Below are 20,674 nucleotides of genomic sequence, written 5' to 3'. Positions count from 1 at the left end.
TGAGCCTTTGACTTAACTACCTGATGGGCATCCTTACTAGAAACCATCGTCTCAGTCTATATATATAAAGTAGCTTGTCCTGACTGACTGACTGACTGACTGACTGACTGACAGATTCATCATCGCCGAGCCAAAACTACTGGACATAAAGAAATGAAATTTTGGGGATATATTCATATTAAGATGTAGGTGCTCGCTAAGAGAGGATTTTTGGATATTCCGTCGCTAAAGGGGTGAAAATGGGGGTGAAATTTTAAAATGAGTGTGTCTATATCTCAAAACTTTAAAAGTTTACAGATGTGAAAATTGGTATTTAGAATCTTCTTTAAAAATAAGGAGACACGTATTTTTTTGTTTTCAGACAATCCCAGTAGGAGGGGTGAAAAAGGGTGAAAAATTGGTTGAATGCCTTTAATCAGGATACCGTTACTTATATTTCAGAAACTGAAGATATTACAGATCTCAAAATTGGTACTTTTGATCGCTGTCAAAAATAAAGAAACACATATTTTTTTTGTTTTTGGAAAATCCAATTAATGCGAGGGCGAAAGGGGGGTGAATTTTTAAAATGAGTGCACCTATATCTCAAAAGTTTTAAAGTTTAGAGATGTAAAAATTGGTATTTAGAATCTTCATTAAAAATAAAGGAACACGTATTTTTTTGTTTTCGGAAAATCCCAATAGGAGGGGTGAAAAGGGGTGAAAAATGGGTTGAATGCCTTTAATGGCGATACTTGTATCTCAGAAACTGAAAATATTACAGACCTGAAAATTGGTGTTTGGGATCTCCTTTAAAAATAAAGAAACACGTATTCTTTTTTTTTGGAAAATCCAATTAATGGGGGGTGTGAAAAGAGGGTGAATTTTGAAAATGAGTGTATCTATATCTCAAAACTTTTAAAGTTTATAGATGTAAAAATCAGTATTTAGAATCTCCTTTAAAAATAAAGAAACACGTATTGTTTTGTTTTCGGAAAACCTCAATAGAAAGGGTGGAAAAGGGTGAAAAAGCGGTTGAATGCCTTTAATGAGGATACTTATATTTCAGAACCTGAAGATATTACAGACCTAAAAATTGGTATTTGGAATCCACTTTAAAAATAAAGAAACATGTACTTTTTCGTTTTTGGAAAATCCAAATAATGGGGATGAAAAGGGGGGTGAATTTTAAAATGAGTGTGTCTACATCTTAAAACTTTAAAGGTTTACATATGTAAGAATTGGTGTTTATAATCTCCTTTAAAAATAAATAAACATGTATTTTTTTGTTTTCGGAAAATTCTAATAGGAGTGGGTGAAAACGGGTTGAATGCCTTTAATGAGGATACTTATATCTCAGAAACTGAAGATATTACAGACATGAGAAAAGGTATTTGGGATCTCTTTTAAGAATAAAGAAACATGTACATTTTGTTTCTGAAAAATCCAAATAGTGGAGGGTTGAAAGGGGGTGAATTTTTAAAATGAGTGTATCTATATCTCAAAACTTTCAAAGTTTACAAATGTAAAAATTGGTACTTAGAATCTACTTCCAAAATAAAGAAACACGCATTTTTTTGTTTTCGTAAAATCCCAATAGGAGGGATGAAAAGGGTGAAAAATAGTTTAATGCCTTTAATAAGGATCCTTATTTCTCAGAAACTGAAGATGTTGCAGATCTGAAAATCGGTATTTGGGACCTCCTTTATAAATAAAGAAACATTTATTTTTTGTTTTTGGAAAATCTAATTAATGGGGGTTAAACAGGAGTGACAAATTGGGGTGAATTTTTAGAAAGACTATATCTACAGTATATCTCAGAAACGTAAAATGTTGCAGACGTAAAAATTGGTATTTGGAACCTCCTGTTAAAGTAAAGAAACAGGTATTCTCGGGAAATCCAATGAAGGTTGGGGGGGTGAAAAATTGAAAAATTTATTGAATTAATTGTATGAGGATACTTACATCTAATGAAAACTAAAATTGTTACAGACGTGAAACTTGGTATTTAGATCTTTTTAAAAAATAAAACGACGCGTTTTGGGGGGAGGGGGGCGGAGAATCATTTTTGGGGGCGAGTGTGAAAAGGAGTTGAATTCGTTTCATGGGGACACATATCTCAAAAACTGAAGATAATCGGTATTTAGAAGATCCTTTACTATTAAAGAAACAAGTACTTTTTGCCGGAAAATTCACTTAAGGGGGGCGGGGAGTGTGAAAGTAAGTGAAAAAAGTGAATTGTTTTTATGGGAATACTTTACTGAAGGTAACACATGTGAACATTGGTATTTGGTATCTCCTTTAAACATAAAGGAACACGTTTTCTTTTTTGGCGGGGGGAGGTAAATCAACTTAACCGCGGTGGGGTGAAAACGGAGGTGAGACCAATTGATTTTACTGTTCCTAATGTACTTATAAGGAGCCTCCGTGGCTCAGGCGGCAGCGCGCTGGCTTCCCACCGCTGGGTTTCGTGGTTCAAATCCCGGTCACTCCATGTGAGATTTGTGTTGGACAAAGCGGAGGCGGGACAGGTTTTTCTCCGGGTACTCCGGTTTCCCCGTCATCATACATTCCAGCAACACTCTCCAATATCATTTCATTTCATTTGTCATTCATTTAATCATTGCCCCAGTGGAGTGCGACAGGCTTCGGCAGGGCTAATTCATTCCATTCTTGACCCGGTTGAATGACTGGAAACAGGCTGTGGATTTTCAATGTACTTATTCTGATCATAAACCGATCATTTTTAATCTCTCCTGGGTTCGTTTTCAAGAGCCATCTTTTCCTTTGGAGAACCTTCTTAGATTACAGTAGATTCTTTTGGCTTATAAACAAAAATTTAAACATATTTGAAATAAACGATAGATACATGATTGACCGTGCAATTGTTCACCTCTGTAATAAGTTCAATAATGCACGGAAGTATGTCATTCGTATCGCCAGAAGTCCTGCGCACTTGCCCGCGGGAGACAATGGTGCTGGTCATACTGTCATCAATGACAACGACAGCAGATGTAATTTACCGCCAAGTAGAGGTTCAGTACCGCCAAGGCACCCAAGACGACACCACGCCGGATCTCCTCAAGGATTTGATCCACATTAAAAATGCTTAGGCTATAGGAAAGAATGGCAAAGATTTAGGGACCCAACTGACCGGGTGGAATACCTGGACTTATCCCGGGAAGTACGAAATCGATTGCTGGAGAAAAGATTGAAACATGGGAGGAATATTGCCGTAATCTCTCAGAAAACGAGTCAGATCGCAAATTTTGGCGGAATCTCTCAGAAAACGAGTCAGATCGCGAATATCGGTGGGTTATATATAAAACGATAAGCATTCAATTATAAATTTCAGTATAAAACCGTAGCGAAGCACGGGTATCTTGCTAGTTATTAAATAAAGAAAGAAAGAAAGTCTGCAAATCCTTAAATTCGGCTTCCATGTGCGACTACATGTAACATCATGATGATTCTTGATGGTCCAGCCCTCGTAACACGAACTCTGGACTCTGGGTATAATTAAGGCAGTCCAATCGATGTGTGCCACACAGTGGTTATACGGCATGGACCCTTAATCGAATCGATGTGACCTGTGACTAAGTCATGGACCGACCTCCAGGCTTCCAAGTTACTTTAAAGTCATTGTGGATGATGACCGCAAGGAAAATGATGCTACAGTGGCATATGGTCCTAATCTAAGTCACTGAGGTTGATGACCCCATGACCATCCAAGTTTCTAAGCTGAAGGCTAAACACAATTACATCGGTTGATGACCAAAGTTTCCAATTTACTAACCCCAGCACATTTACTGCTTAATCAATCAAAGTCAAATAATGCAACAACAACAACAACAACAACAACGCTCACAATACTTTGTGGCAGTAAAATCCATTACCTTCGGATATGTTCCCTTAATCGTTAACATTTAAATATTCCCAGAAAAAACTAAGATTTCCAAAATGCATCTCCAAGTTATTCGTTTGCTTTAAAGTTATTTCACAAATATGGTTCTACTGAGTTTAATAATTAAATAAATTAAAATGATTTAATGAAATCTTAATGAACAACAAATTCTATCTCCACGGACGAATGGTTTCTTTCACAAGTCCCTACTCAATGTTTGACGCAGTTATATTCATGTTTAATGTTTATCATCTATCATGATTTTGCACCTGGAAAGAAATTTACATCATTTATTCCCAGTATTATATCTTGTTTCTTGACATCACACTTTAAATCTAATCTAACCCTAGCCATTATTAATACTTGGATAATCATAATAATTGCGTACAAACCAAAAGTAACTCACCGTATAATGTAAGCCGATTACGATGTCATATCTTGTCATGACATTTCATAAAGTTTGTGCACCCTCACAAACAAACAATCATCACTACCACCACTCTATATTTTGGACAACCCTGAAATTGGCTAACCTCGCTCATTATACTCTAACTTTAGGGTTTCAGATATACATTATAATCTCAATTAAACAAAATCATAGTATCTAATAACCTACACGTTATTCCCGGATGAAAATTTCAACTAGATCCCACAGTTAATGATATCCGCTGCCAAGAATGCAATCTCGTTTCAATGCGTAACACTCTACACGTCTTCCGTTATACTAACTGCCCCCTATCGAACAGCTGGTGGCATCGACACAGACGACCCTCCTCTGTCTGTCAGTTTCGACATGAAAAACATGTCTTCGTCATACATGACTGGCTTCAAAGAATGAACCCCTTTGACTTCGCAAAATAGAACAAAATACGATATTCTGACCAAACAAATATGCACATAGATTTACTTTCAAATGTCCTACAATAATTGTACACATCGCAAATTAACACCAGCGTGAATTCTCTCACTCACATCCATCCCAAATATATAAAATCTTCCTCGGGCTCGCACCAAAGTCCCGGCATCATCTATAGGTTTCCAATCACCTGATTCGCAAATCCTATCTCAACTCACACGGCAAATCTAACCTCTCAAACTCACGACTCTCACTAACAAAAGAACTGGAATAAAAATCCTTACTAGAATCCACGACGCCTAATCACGCACAAATACTTTAATAATGAACAACTTCGCATAAAATGATCTCGTATTTTAAAACTGGATTTTCACGAAAATGACTGACAAATTTACTGTTATTATTGTCACTCAGACACGGTTTAAACGGACATAGAATACGTTACACTTCGTGACAAATTCACCGATCTGCATTACTCAACACTAAACACAGCGCTTCCATCTGACTGAACATGGGTAACCACGGATCCCTTTTGCACCAATTCCATCAAAATTCCAACTGAAAATTTTACGTCGAATAAACATCTTAATTTGACATAAAAGAAACATAGGCAATAAATACACGGAAATGACGATCTACTTTGGACGTGATATCACTCCGAAACCCTCATTAATAACTTTTTAGAACATTACACTGCACTCGCAATACTTCAAAAATTTATCCAAGCGGAAAATAAAACCAATGACCTTTCGTAACATTACTGACATTTACAAAAAAACATTTGGGTGACCAGCTGTGTCATAAATACCCATTTCAAACACATATAAGTTTGGCATCATAAAACAAGATAAAGTATGCGGTAGGATGGCATATCACCTACCTCATGTCACGTCAGCGTTCATCTTTGGGCTCACCTGCGACCCCTTTTCATTTATTTAGCCATTTTTACATTTTTGGATTTACATAGCATTTTTATTATTGTTTCCTGGAAATAAAGCATAAAAAAGAAATGCCCTTCACTAGTCGTTCTTGTTGATCGGACTCGACTGATAGTATTTATTACCCGCACACGAATTACTTTCTTTACCACAAAAAAGATTTATAAATACTTCTTCGGTATCTTGACCGTCCTTTTTATACAATTAATTCTGCTCAAAAAACTATCTCCACATGGCGTCAAGACCCCAGCCACATCGGCTAAAATCTGTTGGTTGGACTTAGTCTACTTGTCGATCGATTTACAGAACAGTTCAACCCTCTGTCTTCAGCCTCACGATACAAAATGCAGGGGTTTCAACATAGCGTCACTTCTATATTTATAGACAGTACCCCCTCTCTCCAGGCATTTTCCTTTTGCCGCCAAGAAAATTTGCGGAAATTTTTCGACTTGAATGAACTGTATTTAAAAGAGTTTTTGATGTAACCACATACTTGTTACGTTGCTAACAGTAGTGTTCCTGGATATTTAAAAATTATTCCTGTTAAATTAACTGGTTAAATGTCCTCATTTGATAGGCACTACTTTTTGTCGACTTAGCGTGGGTAAGCTAGACACGCGTGTCCATCTGAAATAATTCCCAGAAATGGCTTAGCAGTCTCAAACCCGTCTTACTGAAGACCAGTTGTCTTATAGATAAATACAGGACCCTGTATAAACTTTCTTCTGTATCCTTCCACTGCCGACACGTGTGGATGACGTCACATCTCAGAGCGTGGGACAGAAGTTTGCCACCTCCTTGCCACGTGACACTCCCGTAATATCAAGAAATCTTCAAGCTCCTTATCACAATTGACATGGGGCCTCATGTAGTAACTTTTCATACTTAACATTCTTAGGGCACAAAGGTCATGGGTTCAATATTCTACACAGTGCTACGGACTTCAAAATGTAAATAATAACGTAAAATCCCAATTCAATAACACCTCTAACTTATATCTGAAATCTTTGCTAAAAACAGCTTTCGCAAATCCGTCCGTCCGTTCACCGGACCGATTAGCTTCATTTTTGTTTTATCTCTCCGAAATTACCTGCCGGTGAATCACGAGACATTGATAGGTCTGTAAGTTCAGCCAACTTTGAGTAATCATGAAATCAAATCATTAAATGATCACTCCAATAATTGCAGCGAAGGTTTACCCTAACCCGCAATATATTCCATACTTGGTGGTTGCTAAGTGACTATCACTGTCATTAATATTCTGACAAATGCGATTTTCATCCTTATTAAAATCATTGCATGCAACAATGTTTGATTACTACCTGTCAAGCCAGAGAGTATACAGTTTCTCTGATCACGGAAGAATCATAGCGCGCTGCGATGTACTTTAAGCTTCAGCAATATGCCTGCTCGCTCGTTATAGGTAATAGTTGAAGATTTCTCCGTTTGGTGCTGATAGCTGACCCCTGAACATGTCTTAAACTCGAAACAGCAACTCGAAGCACACATACAGAATTTTGCTGCCTAAATGTTTGCTATATAAGTATTTCGGTTTCTTGAACACTTCCGTTATTACTGAAGCTGTACGTCTCAAAATAACTAGAATTAAGTTCTTGCAGATCATTTCACTAAGTGAAGTGGAATGCGTTTCACTTTCAGCGGACACAAAGAAGTTACTAACTTTCAAAGCAGTTCTTTCTCTTATATGTCTTTGGTAACTTAATAACAGCACTTTCTATAAAGTGCTGTATTAGATACAAAAGTGCTATGGAATGAAATGTGGAGTTCTTGTCACACTCAAAAATTAGATCCACTATGGCAGAATGGCAGTTTGTAGTGATCAACTTGCCTTTTCAAGTAGCACAGGATACCTCAGCCACGATTTTCTTCATCACGAAACCTCTTACGTACGCCGGGGAAGGTAACTGTATGGTAGTCTGCGTAGGAACTGAAACAAGCGAAATATTTCTACTAAATTTTCGAGCTAAGCAAACAGGAATTTAATAAAATTATAAATATTATTTATTTTACTCTATCCACTAGATACCATACAGGTAATCCGAGATACGTAGAGTAGAATTCGGTAAAGATGATTCAGGAATCTTGGAAGCACTACCTTCTGTCAACTGTTTGATCCATATTGGTACAGTCTTCTCTGTTATTTCGACGTTTGTAAAAGAAGGCAGTGTCAAAATAAGTTTCTTTAACTTTATCCGTACTAAAAGTAGTATTTCTGCTGTCCAGCATGTCGTTTGCTCCTAATATTTGTCTCAGTCCACTGAGGAAAAATTCAACGGAATTGGAATCAAATCCCCTTGTTAAAACGTAGTGAAATCCGTCCCTGTTCAGATGATACCTTGCGCCACTTACTTTAAGAGATGCAATAGCCATGACTGCTTTATATGTTTCGGTACTTACAAAGTGAAGAATCAGGAAAGGACTTTATATCTGGATATTGTTGATATACTCGAGAAACTGATTTTCTAACCATTGAAGCCGTTCATCGCTAATGGAAGAAAAACGGCATACGGTCTTCATTCCTCACTCTAACGTGATGAGTAGTGCTACTTACATCATGAAGAGTGATCATCCCAGGCGACTTAGCCGTTCCGTCAGAGGCGCGAAGCTGTGAGCTTGCATCCGGGAGATAGTGGGTTCGAACCCCATTACTGGCAGCCCTGAAGATGGTTTTCTTTGGTTTCCCATTTTCACACCAGTCAAATGTTGCGGCTGTACCTTAGTTAAGGCTAAGGCCGCTTCCTTCCAACTCCTAGCCCTTTCCTATCCTATCGTCGCCATAACACCTATCTGTGTCGGTGAGACAGACGTAAAGCCACTAGCAAAAAACAGAGTGATCATACATTTTCCATTTACGGGGTGGTTCACCAGCCCCTTATTTTATCGGAGACAGGCAACCCAAATAACGCGTGTAACCTAAAGATCCATATAATTTAGTTTTCTGAGCACCAAATAACTTGAAATTTCTCATATCTGTCTGTCATCACTGTAAATTGGTCCATAGACCTACCAAAGGAAAAACAACTATGCACAATTCCGCGCCAAATACCAAGGACCATTCGGCAAATATTTGATTTATTGCGTCTTGAAATAACATAGGTACCCGTAATACGATCGAATTAATAGGTTATGCCACATGCTCTGCAACGTGAGGAAGTTAAATGGACACTGTAAACCCCATTGAAGACTTTAAAACGTATGTTAACTTTCGAGGTGGAACGGCCGTACTTACCGGGCGAGTTGACCGTGCGGTTAGGGGCGCGCGGCTGTGAGCTTGCATCGAGGAGATAGTGAGTTCGAATCCCACTGTCGGCAGTCCTGAAGATGGTTTTCCGTAGTTTCCCATTTCACACGAGGCAAATGCTGAGGCTGTACCTTAATTAGGGCCACGGCAGCTTTCTTCCAACTCCCAGGCCTTTCCTATCCCATCGTAGCCATAAGACCTATCTGTGTCAGTGCGACGTAAAGCAAATATCAAAAAAACGTCCGTATTTAAGAATTAAACCTGTATGTTGACTTCGTCGCTGAATCGGTTAAGTGTGGAGCAGACGATGTGCAATTATCGGCAGCGTAGTGGTTCGAATGCAGCATGAGGCACATTTTTTGAACGACAGGGTGCTCCATGTCAGCGAGGATACAATAATAATCAATATTGTTTTGCTATTGATTTTAAGGGGTGCGCTCTTATTTGGCGTCCTTCCCCTAAGGATGGGTGGGGAAAGGATTGGGAAGGAAATCGGCCTTGGTCTTTTATTAAGGTAGCGTCCCGGCATTCGCCAGGTGGTGAAAATGGGAAGCCGAGGAAAACCGTTTTCAGTACGGCCAGCATGGGATTCGAATCCACAACATACCAAATCTAACGCACACAAGTAATAATCCACACCTACCAGGTCACATCACAGCGTTTAATCATATCCTCACGATGAATACAATGAATTGTTGGTAATTTAGGAAGAAAGTACGTTCGAATTAAAATATATGCCACGTGCTTCGTAATGGTAAGAAGTTAAATGTATACTGTAAAGTGGTCAACATTTCGAACACTCGTTACTCTGAATATGCATGGTACTACCTACAGACCCTAGCGTCGTATTCCAACCTGGTTACGTAACATCGGATTATGAACGGTCTTTTTCAGGACCAAATAAAAATTCACTCTTTGGGAAAGGGTAATAAGCGGCCATATTACAGTCACTGTAAACGGCGTTAATCGAAAATAAAGTGTACTAGCCTGTGCTTCGAACCTACTACCACACAGCTTGGCTGACACAACAGCAATGGCGCGTGTTTTAGCCACCGTAACTGCCACGATCCTCTGTGCATTACGTTGTAGTCCATAGAGATATTTCCTATCCGTACGTAAGATAGTATTATTCGCAGCTGTGATCGTTTACCACATCATTATAGTTTAAGTAATAGAAACAACACTGCCGTTAATGATTTGGACCATATTCGCGAGCATTATATAAACGGCATGGTTTACTAAGGCCAAAAAGAAGCAGATACTAATGTTATTCGGATGACTGATATACGCGTTAGTTGGGTTACCTACCTCCGAAAAAATAAGGGGCTGGTGAACCACCCGGTATATGTTGCGGTAGCCGCCTGCTGTAGAGAACCAATCGAAGATGATGGCTGCCTGTCTTTTAAAAGATTCAGAGCAGCTACATGTTTAGGAGAAAATGTTACCTTAGCCCGAGTTCTTTTACTTGGCAATTTAATGAAATAAATGAAATGGCGTATGGCTTTTAGTGCCGGGAGTGTCCAAGGACAATTTCGGCTCGCCAGGTGCAGGTCTTTTGATATGACTTCCTTAGGCGACCTGCGCGTCATGATGAGGATGAAAGGATGATGATGATGATGATGATGATGAAGACCACAAATACAACCAGCCCCCCTGCCGGCAAAATTAACCAATGATGGTTAAAATTTCCGACCCTGCCGGGAATTGAACCCGGGACCCCTGTGACCAAAGGCCAGTACGCTAACCATTTAGCCGTGGAGCCGGACGGCAGTTTAATGATATGGTCTCTTGCGAACTTATCGGTGAGCAATAATGCCATAGCGCGCTTTCATAATGGAATTTTTTGACAATGTTGGGGTTAATTTTCTCAAAGTCAGTATCTCATCCAATAAAAATAAACATTTTGAACTACATTTGCAGTCTTCCGAAAGGAAGAACTCGACAGTTTTGTGATACTCATTATCATCGAAATACTTCAGCTTTTAGCTGATTTCTCGTTTTTTTTCTTAAAACGTCTCTGAGCTTGTTATTGGCTCGGCACACCGTAGGGCTCTGTTTTCCTTTCTAATTCCTACAGTCTAGAAATAAAAGTTCCCTCTGTCTGTACAGAAACTGAATTTAAGTCAGGTTGGTTATTCCCTTGTAGGATTATAACTTCAGGACGGAACTGAGCTTTAGTTTGCCGTTTTTCACTTGCACATTTTTAAAAATTAACTCCAGGCATGCTGTCACTACTGTAGTCGTTATATAGGCTGGAAAATTTGGGAAAATACTTGGCGCACCATATGGTTCTAAAACTCGAATTGTAGGGTTTGGCTTGAAATTGTAATCCGATGACTTGGACTTCGTATTTGACTTAAATTTATTTCGTGAAATCACTTTTAGCCATCTCCTCTTCAGTTGCGGATGCACAGAAAATTCATGGTAACTTGTACCGGTATCGATAGTTTTCACCTTTTTACTTTTACTCAATGGAATTCAAAAGTATACCATCTAAAAAGAATGAGACTATGTCTTCAGTGTGGCATTTATAATGTACGGTATTCACTACGAGTACAGATAACTGTCTGAACATTTCAGTACGAACGATCAAGAATATTTCTGTTGAAAATTATTATCATAATTATTTAACTTACCTTCGAAAGTACAGGTAAACATAGGTTTTAAAACAAACGAACTCTCAAGTATATCCAATTCTGTTTCACGAACACATGCACATCACAGTAAACATCGCATTGCACTGCGCGAGCTTCCAAGAAGTCCTAGCGACAAGAAGCAGAACAGCTCCCATTCCTAGCTCCCGTAAGATCTAGCGAATTACCGAGGCTTTATTCATCCTTAGCAATTTCAATCTTCTTGGCTTTCCCAACTAATTGGTACACCTACTCCACAGTTTTCCTTCAGATAGGAAATTCCAGGTTCAAGTTAACAACTCCCTGTCTGATCCCCGCCCTATCAGTGCTGGGGTCCCACAGGGTGGGTTTATCTCTCCTATGCTATTGAATTTATACATGTCCAATATACCCCGTCCACCGCGCGTGAATGTCTACATGTACGCAGATGACACCGCCATATCCGGTGTCTCTTGGCAACCACTCAGGGTTCAAAATTATCTTCAGGAAGCCCTCTCCACTATCGAACCTTGGCTTCGACAGTGGAGAGCCTAAATTAATGTCACGAAGTGATCCGATGGTCTGATGTAACTGAATTATTGGGTGTTTCCCTCGACAGGGGATTGACGTTCAAACATCATGTAGTCATAATTTCGGCCCAGGCTACAAACGCCTTCATGAATTTGTTCCCATCATGAAAGCCGACAATGAGCTTAATTTAGAAAACAGGCTCCAGCTGTACAAAACTTCCATTCGGCCAATCGTCGAATATGCTAGTCCCGTCTGGGGGATCGCAGCCAAAACGCACCTGAATCAAGTCCAGAGCTTTCAAAATCGTGCCCTTCGCATGATTACAGGTGAGCAATGGTATGGAAGCAGTCAAGAAATTCATAATAACATTCACATCGACGAAATCTATACCAGAATACTGAGATCCACCAGGAAATTCTACTATGGTACAGACTCCAACTCCAAGCCCCCTCATCCGTCGAGATGCGTGGTCTGTCTACCATGCAGCCATCTTTCATTACTACCTGTCAAGCCAGAGAGTATACACTTTATGTAACTACGGAAGAATACTATTCCATGCTGGATACTTGTTGATTCGCTGACCTCTCCCAGCTTCCAAAAATATTCAACAGGGGCAGAGCGTTCCTACTAGATTACATGCTGCTATGAGAAAAGTCTGCGTACAAACCGACCCCATCATACGTTTTGGACATTATCTGGGAACATCTATCGAAGGCCATGTATCTTTAAAAAGTTCTTTTTTTCTTTACGACGCACCGACACAGATATGTCTTATGGCGACGATGCGATAGGAAAGGCCTAGGAAGTAGGAGGAAGCGGCCGTAGCCTTCATTAAGGTACATCCCCAGCATTTGCCTGGTGTGAAAATGGGAAACCACAGAAAACCATCTTCATGGCTGCCGACAGTGGGGTCGAACCCACTATCTCCCGATTACTGGATACTGGCCGCACTTAAGCGACTGCAGCTATCGAGCTCGGTTAGAAAGATCTCTACTGGGCAAGTTGGCAGTGCGGTTCGGGGCTCGCAGCTGTGAACTCGCATCCGAGCTATTTAAACTGCGCGTCTTCTTAAGGCCATCTATACCAACGGACTTGTGAACCTGTAAACTGCCAAGGATTTTGTCGCCTACCGTTAGATGGCGAGACCATCGATTTGTAATTCTTTGACAGAATAATGTTTATTTTGAAGTTTGTAAACCTGGTTCTGAGGATTGTTCTGTTTAATGAAAGGAAGTTGCCAACACTTCAGCTGGTTCCTCCTCGATTGTAAACAACCTGTGTGATACTTGGAAATATGTTCTCTAGCCAATCAAAACCGGGGGTGTGTACAGGAATCCGCCCTATCAGTAAAGAGTTCTGGAAGCCTCCCCTTAGAGTACTATAAAAGCAGGACGGTGCGACGTAAAGCCTCTAACAAAAAAAAAATGAGCAGGGCACTTTAGGGTCGTCTTGTCTGAATTGCTCCAGTGCTTGTGAGTGTAGGAAGGCAGGGGCGAGGCCTGCGTGAGGAAGATCCAGCGGCACAAGGTAATGGCAGAATTTACCTAGACATGTGATAGCTCCTGCGGATAGTTTGAGGGGAAGGTTCCAAAGTCTTTTCTTTTGATGTAATTTTGAAACTGGTGGTTTTAAATGCAGAATTTTCGGCAAGTCTGAGGACTCTGGTTCTATTCCCTACTGGGAAATATGTAATGTAATGTAATGGTGGTGGTGGTGATTATTGTTTTAAGAGGAAGTACAATTATATGTAATGTAAGAGAAGAAAGAGCGATGACCCTCTGTCGTTTCCCATTCAACCTTGCAATGGGTGACTAAAATGTTCAATCTATAAATTGCTTAATTCTTGTCTTGGCATCAACGTTTCACCTTTAGTCACCTCATCCAGTATAGGATTAACATCTGTACAGCGTCATGGTGGTGGTGGCGGTGATGGCGGTGGTGATTATCATTTTAGGAGGAAGGAGTGTGGTTAGCTGCCACCCCCGGAGGGCCGGGTTCGATTCTCGACTCTGCCACGAAGTTTGTAAAGTGGTACAAGGGCTGGAACGAGTTCCACTCAGCCTCGAGAGGTCAACAGAGTAGAGGGGGCTCAATTCCCACCTCAGCCATCCTCGAAGTGGTTTTCCGTGGTTTCCCACTTCTCCTCCAGGCAAATACCGAGATGGTGTCTAACTTAAGGCCACGGCCGCTTCCTTCCTCTTCCTTGTCTGTCCCTTCCAAACTTTCCATCACCCTACAAAGCCCCTGTGAGGCCACCTGGGCGAGGTACTGGTGATCCTTCCCAGTAGTATCATTCCGACCTAAAGTCTCATGCTCCAGGACACTGCCCTATAGGCTGTAGAGGTGGGATTCCTCGCTGAGTCCGATGGAAAAACCAACCCTGGAGGATAAACGGATTAAGAAAGAAAGAAAGAAAGAAAGAAAGAGACAGCATTGTAAGATGAAGGAAAGGAAGAAGAAAAAGCATACACTACAATTGAATTGTACAAAATATAACCCGTCAACCTTGGAAACAACAGCTAGTTACGGAATATGGCTGTTCTTTGTGCTACGTAGGACGGTACCGAGGAACATGCTGTAACGGATAACATAGAAGATAGCTGATAGTTAACATTTACTACAGTGTCATGCTGTACTGTACAATCCCAGCTAATGGCACAATATTCCTGGTTCACATAGAGAGCTCTCATGTCGTTCGCTTATTATGGACACGAAATGACCGAAGTTTCGAGCACGACTTTGCTGTGATGAGGGAGGTTATGAACTCTATTGAATGCACAAAGAGTTCTACAATAATAATAATAATAATAATAATAATAATAATAATAATAATAATAATAATAATAATAATAATAATAATAATAACGGCTCTGCCACTGTGTTGTTGAGATTTTGTTTTGAAGCCATTTAGACTCCCCACGCGTCAGTTTCTCCTTTTATAACTTGCATTACGTCGCACCGACACATGTAGGTCTAATGGCGACGATGGGAGAGGAAAGTGCTAGGAGTGGGAAGGAAGCGGCCGTGGCCTTAATTAAGATACAGCCCCAACATTTGTCTGGTGTGAAAATGGAAAACCACGGAAAACCGTCTTCAGTACTGCCGACAGTGGGATTCGAACCCGCTATCTTCTGAATGCAAGCTGATAGCTACTTGCCGCAAACCACGCGACCACTCGCTCGGTAGCGTCAGTTTCAATGGTCTGTTTAAGATACCAGATGTCAGAGGAACTGGATCTCCACAACTAAGTTTTTATTACTTTTTATTGTAAACACCAAAATACACATCACCGGAGATCTTTTACATGCCAACATCTTACGTTCTGGAGTTCCGAATGGACTTTTTTCTGTCCAAAAATATGACTGCCTCACCCTGGGTTAAATACACAGCGGTAGAATCCAGAGGTCGACGCTCTATGACTGATCCATGAAAGGAAATTTATGAGAATATCTATTCTAAATATATTGTAGGCTTTCACATTTAGTTTTCTTCTGACTTTGAAATAAATCATCGGAAACTGTATTCTCTATAACATTCGTTACTTAATACTTTTCGATAGGACCAATAACATAGGTATTTAAAAATTAAATTTTTGGCGTCTTCCCCTAAACTACAATTCCATGCAGGGCGAATAAAATTGTTTATAACTTAGACTATTCATTTATTCTTATGGGTATTAATTATGTAACCTATTTTGCTACAGTGCTAAGGGCTTTTTGCTGCAGTTCTATGAGTTGTGTAAGAAAATATAAAATATGAGAACAGTTTCATGTGTGCCAGTTAGCACAGTTGTTTAATATTTATTTGTTGAATTAATCTCCTAACAAAAAGCATATTTCTATTGTTGGAATTAAGAGTAAAGAGAATTTGAAGGTCATAATTTCTTTGTTTCCCCTCTTAAGACAAATGATTGGTTAGAATCGATTATAAATAAAGGTTGCTTTGTTAACGTGACGTCAGTTCCGCTCTGTACGGCACAGTGAAAGGACATACAATAAGCTACCTAAACACCACACTAACACAAAATACTATTTTTAAAGTTCTGTGCAAAAAATGTTAGTATAAGTTACTAATATTTCTTCTTCTTCTTAATCTGTTTACCCTCCAGGGTCGGTTTTTCCCTCGGACTCAGCGAGGGATCTCACCTCTACCGCCGCAAGGGCAGTGTCCTGGAGTTTCAGACTTTGGCTCTGGGGATACAACTGGGGAGAATGACCAGTACCTCGCCCAGGCGGCCTCACCTGCTATGCTGAACAGGGGCCTTGTGGAGGGATGGGGCGATTGGATGGGACAGGCAAGGAAGAGGGAAGGAAGCGGCCGTGGCCTTAAGTTAGGTACCATCCCGGCATTTGCCTGGAGGAGAAGTGGGAAACCACGGAAAACCACTTCCAGGATGGCTGAGGTGGGAATCGAACCCACCTCTACTCAGTTGACCTCCCGAGGCTGAGTGGACCCCGTTCCAGCCCTCGTGCCACTTTTCATATTTTGTGGCAGAGCCGGGAATCGAACCCGGACCTCCGGGGGTGGCAGCTAATCACGCTAACAACTACACCACAGAGGCGGACTACTAATATTTACCTGATTTATTTTGACATAGAACACTTGGGTTGGAGCGTTACAAAAACATGGAAAGGTAAAAAAAAGGAACTTTTTCAGAAAACACGTGTGACGACAGTGTTTAGCATCGATTGTAAAGATTGTAAAGAGGAAGGATCACTGTACCAGAATTAACAGCGCAAATTATAAAAACATTAGCCCGTATCCCTTCAAAAAAGGCTTTCACGGCCCTTGTTTGGTTTTATCTGAAGCCTGTGTTTGAACGCCAAATATTTTATCATATTTTAGATCCACAAGTACCATATCTTTTGAAAACCGCTGTAAAATATTTTAATCAAGTTTTTCCTCTCACTTCTACCACACCTATATTTACTGGCTATTTTGGAGTCTAGAAATAATTATGAATCCTGCAAAATAGCTGATAAATAAGTGTGAGAATACTTCGGCCTTAATTACATCATCTGCTTCCTTATTTAAATCATTCTGAAAAGAAAGAAAGGAAATCACCTTTATGTTGAATTTATCTTCTGTCTCTATGCCACATACTTTTGATGAGCATCAGTTTTCGAATGTTTCGAAATATTGTATTCATCACCATGGCAACACTAAATTGGCTTATAGTTTGCAAAGTATTCGTTTCTCCTTTCTCTGCCCAAAGTGATCCACATTTCACTAAATTCACGCACGCTTTTTGCTTTCTTTGGCACTGGAGAAGACAATTTCAAGTGCGGTTTGTCATCACCGGATTTATAAGGAGGATCTGTTTCATATTCTAATCTTAATTATCAAGTAAACAAGACTACTTCTCACTGACATATCTTTGTTCTAAGTTCCTATTGCCCTCGCTAACTGAACTGACACACGCGATTGCTGTGAAAATGTATACCTACCTGCACTGGTTTAAAATAACGTGTAAATGCATAGCTGCGATTTAAATTCAAGCTTCCTTGTTATTTGAAAATGGTTAGACATTACAAAAGAATTACACATAATGGAGTTGTTCACTTTGTTACCCTTCGTGGCATGATGTCAAATGTTACGAAAGGACAGGTTGTAAATTTAGTGGTTGTAGTAAGGATGTAAAGGATGTAAAGGATGTAAACGATTACTTGATACGAGAACTGGGAAAGATCCAAAGGAAAGGAGCACGACTTGTTCTTGGAGATTTCCGACAGGAGAATAGTGTTACGAAATTTTGAACATTTTGGGCTAGGAATACTTGGAAATGTGGAAACGAGCTGCTCAACTAAGTGGTATGTTCCAGCTGTCAGTGGAAAGATAGTGTGGAATGGCATTAATAGCTGAATAAGCTTACGTGGAAATTTTTAGAATTAGGAAAGGTCATAATATGAAGATGAAGTTTGAATTCAAGAACACAAATTCATTTATAGCATAAGGAATATGGAACCGGAATAATTTATGAAGGGAAATGTTCAACACATTTCCAAGTTCTTTGAAAACATTTAATAAACTGTCAGGTAAATTGATCCGGAAACTGCCCCTTGGGCGACAGTCCTAAATCTAGATCATTGATTGATTGATTTCATTTTGTTTCACCGGTACCTTCATTTCTCGAAGAGGGCCGATGACCTTAGATGTTAGGCTCCTTTAAACAACCAACATCATCATAATCATCATCATTTCCCGAGGGATATCACTCTTTCTTTTTCCCCCATCTAATTACGGGTAGTAGTTGGCTGTTTATACTTCCCCTGAAAACAATAATCAACACCAGCACTCGAGCGCGCCGACTTCGGGTAATTATTGGGGGAACGATTAATATGAACGCAGGCATGCGAAATGGGGAACAACTATCAATGCGAACATTCCTATATTATAACAATATTCACAAACAGAAAAAACAGAACAATAATCGAGCTAGTTTCTCAAATACAATTTTGAACGTGCCTAATGTACGGAGGTTTCAATAATATTCACAAGTAAACAGAAAAACTGAACTTGATTCATAAATACAGTAAATATTTTGAAGGAATGTTTTATATACGAAGGTATGAAAAATAATCACAAGTAAAAAATATAGAACTTTCTTCATAAATACATTTTCTTAATAAATATCCTAATTACCGTACTGTATATTATGCATTTCACGATATGAAATGTGGAAACAGATGTACCACCTGAATATTATCTATTGGGAAATGTAGTTCTCTGAAGGAATGTCCGCTTTCTAATCTCATTTCTCTTACGTATATAAAGCCAGAAGGCTAACTCACACACTCACTAACTGCCATTAATGATCACCCACTTCCAGATGAGCTGCAAACTTGAAATTCGGCAAACAGGTAGCTGTTAGATTGTAATCCAAGGGAAAATCCTAAAAATTCAAAATGTAAACTTTGACTCCCCCAACAAATCGGCTGATTAACTAACATTGAAGATAAACCACTTCCTGGTGCGCTAGAAAATTGAAATTTGGCAAAATTATAGTTATTGGCCAATAACCAACGGAGAAATTACACGACGTTAAATTGTTTAATATTTTACGCACCAAAAAATGGAAATAATGAGACAATTCTAACATCGGTGCAGACCTTCGTTTTGAGATCAATTGTGGCTAAACGGTAATTCGTATGAAAAAGTGGACAGTACTGTAGGGATCTAAAATAAAGAGATCTACAACTTTGGTCCTATGACTTTTTGTCGTATCTCCTTCTGCCTTAGATTGAGCTTCATTTTCCGATTTTCGGTCAATTTTGTTTCTTATCTATACATTATTTTACTGCAGAAACACTTATAAGACAGGTAGAATCACGAAATTCAGCAGGCCCCTTGCCACGTCCACAGGCCATACGTAAACCAGCTTGCATTATTCTAGCTCCCATGTATGTATGGGAAGATGAAAGGAACACATGGAAACACTACTCGAATTACAGTCTAAGCTAAGTTTCTAAATCAATCTGAGGTGGAACCGATCGCGATACGACCAAACGTCAAAGAACCAAATTTGTAAATCTTTTCTTCGTCGGTACTGCACCTGTCCAGGGCTCCAGTGAACAATTAATTACTTCATGTCACCAATACCATGGCTGAATGGAATATGTTAAATGAGAACTTCGGAAACAAACCCGGCATCGAAGTCCCATTACCCCCTACTTCGTAGTATCCACGACTAAGCTCGAGAGCAAACGGGTCAACGGTCTGTTCTCATAAAATGGGCACTAAATTAAATATCTATAAAGTAGGGGAATCTAAATATGAGAGGAATACGACTTCACTACTAAATGAGAAGAGTGGTGTTCCATACTTTTAAAGCACAATTTTTAATGAACTGAGAAAAACGCATAATAAAATAATTCTATACGAGAAGATGTGCCATACAAATTTATACTGGAAAATATATAGGCCCTATTAGATTTATTGTTGGTGAATTAAATGTCTTTCAGTCTCTGTCTGAGTTGCATTTTGTACTTCATAACCTTACGATATCGAGGAGGCGTCCTCCTTCTGCTTAATTAACACTTGCTAACACTCATTATATAATTACACACTGATTAATGAACAAGTACACATAATAAAAGGCACATCTCGCAACTATTCATTATTCCTGTATCATGGCTTCAAATTTCAATTATAGTTCATGATGTCATGATATCATTGAGACGTTAAACAAAGCTATAATAAGCACACTTCCGAGACATGCGAAAGTCATATCACAAAATTAGCCTATCAAGTCCTATCGGATTATATTTATGAATTACTAAACTGTCCCATACGCTTGTTTCACCAGGATATTAATAAACACCATTTGACAAGACAAATTCCAAACAACGTTGTTTCCTGTGGGACAACACATTCGACAAACAATACCAGAAAACAATACACAACTTGAACAATAACAGTCATCTGGAAAGAAATAAAAGGAATACTACATTTATGTACAAAGGTGTATGGTCGGTATGATCCATCCATGATCAATAACAGTGACTATGGTCATCACTACCGCATAGGATTGAACCTACACTCCTCAAACATCCAGGGTGCATTATCTGAAATTCCCTATATCGATTTAATTAA

At 39.4% G+C, this 20,674-nt stretch overlaps 1 protein-coding gene across 2 annotated transcripts in view; it reads left to right on the top strand.

Moving 5' to 3' along the window:
* LOC136874847 (proton channel OtopLc) overlaps positions 1-20,674 on the top strand; it is a 164,294-nt gene that overhangs the window by 19,897 nt on the left and 123,723 nt on the right. The window lies entirely within an intron of this gene.

This window comes from Anabrus simplex, chromosome 5, assembly GCF_040414725.1.
Source record: "Anabrus simplex isolate iqAnaSimp1 chromosome 5, ASM4041472v1, whole genome shotgun sequence".
NCBI classification, from domain to species: domain Eukaryota; kingdom Metazoa; phylum Arthropoda; class Insecta; order Orthoptera; family Tettigoniidae; genus Anabrus; species Anabrus simplex.
This window is presented reverse-complemented; position numbering and strand designations above follow the sequence as displayed.